Genomic DNA, 4,579 nt, shown 5'->3' on the forward strand with positions numbered 1-4,579 from the left:
TTCATTTGAATGGTTCAGTCATGGCCAGGCTTAGAACGGATCTTTGCAGGGAGGTTAGACCTGAGCTGTTGTGCTCGGTGCTGTAGTCTGCACACCACTGATATGAAGTGGATCCTTAACTGTTCTGTCATTTTTTTCTGGTCGCTGTTAGATTTGAGTGAATAATTTGATATTGACTGGCCTACAATTCCCAGTTATGTAGGTGCAGGTCTCATTCAATACGTGACAGGTGATCAGATCTCTTGGTTAATGTAAAGCAATTTAGAACTGAGGCCATATGTATGCTATTATAAATGTTTGTTAAACTTTATTGTAATGAATCAACTTATTTATGGAAATTTGTCATACTTTTCTTCATCTGTGCTTAATAAAAATGTTTATTTTAATTAAATGTATTTTGTTTTCTATTCTTAATGTACATTGAATTGTGTGTGTATTTTTTGTTTTTGTAAAATCCTGTTATTCTGTAATACTCTGCCTGGCTGTTGCCCTTGAAGAGTTTCCACAGTTCCCATATCCTGCATGTTCCTCCCCCAAAAGTGCTCCTGTTTTCCTCCACATCCTCAAGTATGTTTTGTGTTATTTTATTTGGTGGTATTAATTTAACTCTGTGAGAGTGTATTAGTGAGTCCTGCCCAGGTCTCGTTCTTTCCTTACTTCTGACATAAGATATGGTGCGCACAGCTCTCTGAATTGCATTAAATTGGTTTGAAAATGCAGCAATCGATGTCAAGAACAGAATGGCCTACCAAAGATAAGGAAAGTTATATTTTAACACAGAACAGTTAGCTAGTTGTGAATATTTGAGAACTCTTATTTCCTAAGTGACATGTGTGCTAGATATTGATTCAGATAATGGAGAGAACAATAAGTGGATATACTGCACATACCATAGTGATTCATATGCAGTGTATGAAAAATCTGGCAACTCACTTATAAATAGTTGTTAATGCATTCAGTCTGTGGTTATTTAAACAGTGTAGGTGCCATCCACAATTTAAAGAGTGATGTACACCGTTCATACTAATAAATGAAACTAAACACTGCATCTTTGACAACGAATGCCGCAGGATTAACACTCACATGCTTTGAAGCGTAGAAAGGCACTTCTGCCATCTCACAGACTTACATAAAGTGAGCTATTATGGATGTGAAAATAAAAAAAAAAACATCTCTTAATGCCAGAATATCATGTTTTGATTGATTTACTAACATGCATATTTGATTAATTCCTTTTTATACCTTTTGGGATTATGGTGCTCACGGAATGAAAACTCTTAGTTTATTATGAGACTATTCTGGATGAAGGCGACTTTGACAAACACTTTTATAAATGTGGCAACAAAGAAACTACTGATGCACAAAAAGAAGAGATGGTAACTTTCTGAGTCGCGTTTATTGTTAGTTTGGCTTTCCTTTTCATTACTCCTGAGAAGAGACTTCCTGAGGAGAATAATTTTACACAACACAGTACAATTCAAAGGTCCACTCCTGTCCCCATCTGTCTCTCTCGTAATTTGGAGAATCTGTCCCTCCAATGGTTACCTGGTTAATTTTCTCTTCAAAATTTTATTTTTTTAAGGTTTCTGTGAAGAAGGATCGCTGCGATGCTAAACTGGTGCTTTCTGCTGCGGAAGGAGTGTAATCTTCTCTGGAGAGGAGCAACAGGAAGGTTCTCTGCTCCATTTGGTGTTCCCAGTTATCTAGTGCTGGTTGTATCTGTGAACATTTATTTATATTATATATAAAGTTTATACAGTATTGTAAAAAAGAATTTGCATCATTTTTGAATTACTGAGTCGCTTTTATTGAGGATTTCTCAAATCTTTCCCCACACCTACTAATAATTAAAAGGCACTGTTGTGGTGGACGGCTGGGGCTCCTGCCCAGCCAGGATGCCTGAAGGATGGAAGGAATGTGAGAAGGACAATATCTCCCCTGGGACATGAGAGGGCAGCTGCCCTGGTTTGCATCACGGCTACGGGATCGGAGTTTAGAAGCTCAACCCTATCAGGGCCCGTGGCCACGTGGATGGTTACGTAGCCATGGAATGCAGCACTTCTGGATGCCGGAACAGGAACCAGGTAAACCCGGAGTGCTTCTGGCTGGCCATGCAGCACTTCTGCCACACCAGGAATGTCATCAGGGAGCATCTGGAGCACATCCGGGTGCATTATAAAAAGGGGCCACCTCACTCTATTTGAGGAGCCGGAGGTGGCGGAAGAGTAAGGAGAGTAAAGAAAGACAGATGGGACTGAGTTTGTTGGTTTATTTGAGATTATGCATTGTGTGCTGGGAAGAAGGAAGAGCAAAATAAATGTGTGTGATTTTGGACTTCTGTGGTCTGTCTGTCTGTAGCTGGACTGATTTTTCCACACTATTTATGAACAAATAATCCAATATTTTAATGTATTTGCTACTGAAATATACATAATAGTCAATGTGGTATGTAAAAAATGAATTGCATGGAATTGGTTCCCCATTATGAGCTGCAATTTCTGTAACCAGACATGTTCTGTAGTTATTGACTAGTCTCTTAGAGCACTAGGAAATGTTTTTCTTCCTTCAGCCCACTGCTTGTTTTAGGCCCTGCTTAGGTCTGAGCTATCAAAATGCTGGCCTTAGAGATTTCACTGAGAAGTAGACAGACTAACAGCAACAATCTGTTTTTCTTACCGTTTTTAGGAAATTTTTTTGATTGCAGCATAATACGCTGCAAGGGTTAGCCAGATTAATATTGGGCAGGTTAAAGGGTGGCACTCGTGTGTTATGGTGTGAAATAAAATCCCATATTGATATAAAGATGGAGAATACACCTTACATTAAAGTTGGCATCTTTTCTAATGTTGTCTGCAGCCAAGATGGATCATTCAAGTGAGCTAAGCACAGCAACCTTAAATATTCAATGCTGAAAGAATAGGAAAGGCGTAATGTAAAGTAATTGTGGTAGGAACCAAAAAAGTAAATCTACTCAATATAAAAATGCAACGATTTTGTGCAACGATTTTATGTGACTTTTTATGTCACAGTGTTTGTGATGCTTTAAATCAGTCTTATTTTAACACCTACATATATATATGTTTGGTATCATTTTTTTCAGAATTTATCGAAATTTAATGTGATGTTGTTAGATTTTCAGATTCTTATTCCGTGAGACGAGACTTTGTACCTTGAGATTTAACCACACCCGGGACCAGAAATAAAAGACAGAGTAGATGACAAAGACAGCTGCTCTACAGGCTTTTAAATGTTCGAAAGCACCACGTGACATGCAGATCACGTGGCACGGCAGCAGCAGCAAGCCGGCAGCTGATCAAGCAAAGAGGAGGTAAAAAAAAACCCCTGTATTTGTTTCCCATTGTATCACCATTTAAGAGAGGGTTCAGAGGAGCGACTGTGTCTCCTTCACAATGCGAGGGGCAAAAAATTACTGATACCCAGTTACCTTCACTAGAGGACATAAACAGAACACAATATTTACGAAGGGCCAAAAAAATCAATTTGGACCCATCTTATCCACGCCACCACCTTTTTACTCCGCTGCCTTCTGGAAGGTGTTATTTGTTCCATGAAGACGCACACTTCCTGACCACTGGAAAGCTTCTTCTACATGAGTGCTATTAGAGAACTAGACTTCTCTTAAATAACTGTTTACTGCACGTAAGTGCTTTTGATCTTGTGTCTTTCGCTGTCATACAAGACATCAGTGGGACAAAAGCGCAATCTGGGAGACTCTTTGTAATCACTGTTAAAAAATTGGAACTAATCCACTTATATGTTTCCACCTTTAATGTTTTATTGGTTTATATTAATGTACATCAGTCAGTCATTAATGTACGTGTATAGTTTAAAATGCAGAACATATGTGGAATGTGTTGTAGATTCTGTTTTTATTATATTGTATGTACTATTCAGGGGACACACCAAAATGTCATTGTGCATCTGTGCAGTGACAATAAAAGGTGTTCTATTCTAAAGACAAGCCTGAGGACACAGTTAGGACTGACAGCATGTTTCCATCTTTGTCATGTTTATTCTTGATATTTCAAAGCAATAGCTTTTGTCTGAGCATTTTGCACATTGATGCTTTGGACCATGTTTTCCCTTTCAGTTTTTCCTCTTCTTTTTCCTTACATTTTCTTTTGTTGATTGTTCTTTTTGCTCACTGAGACTACTAAGTAACAAGGAATAAAGTGAGGTCTGATGGCCAGGAGGACAGAAAAAAACAAAACAAAAAAATTACAGAGAGCTGGAGAAAAAAAAAACCCAAAACTAAATCTACAGGGGTTCCAAGGCCACAAGACCACCCAGCCCCACTGGGCATCCTACTTAACATCAATTATCTCAATCAGTCCTCATGGTTTTCAGGCTTCATTCAGAAGAATTAGATGATGATGGTCATGTGACTTTTTTCAGGATAGTGCCATGGTCTTATTTAGGTTGTGCTGTTTCTTGTTATTACAACTAGGAGGATTTTATTGTACATTAAAATTTTAGATCATAGGCAAGTGGCTTAGGGAGAAATTTCACTCAACCATCCATTGTCCAACCCAATTGATTCAGGTCAGAGTGAAGGGAG

The sequence above is a fragment of the Polypterus senegalus genome, chromosome 4 (genome assembly GCF_016835505.1).
Source record: "Polypterus senegalus isolate Bchr_013 chromosome 4, ASM1683550v1, whole genome shotgun sequence".
Taxonomy (NCBI): Eukaryota; Metazoa; Chordata; class Cladistia; order Polypteriformes; family Polypteridae; genus Polypterus; species Polypterus senegalus.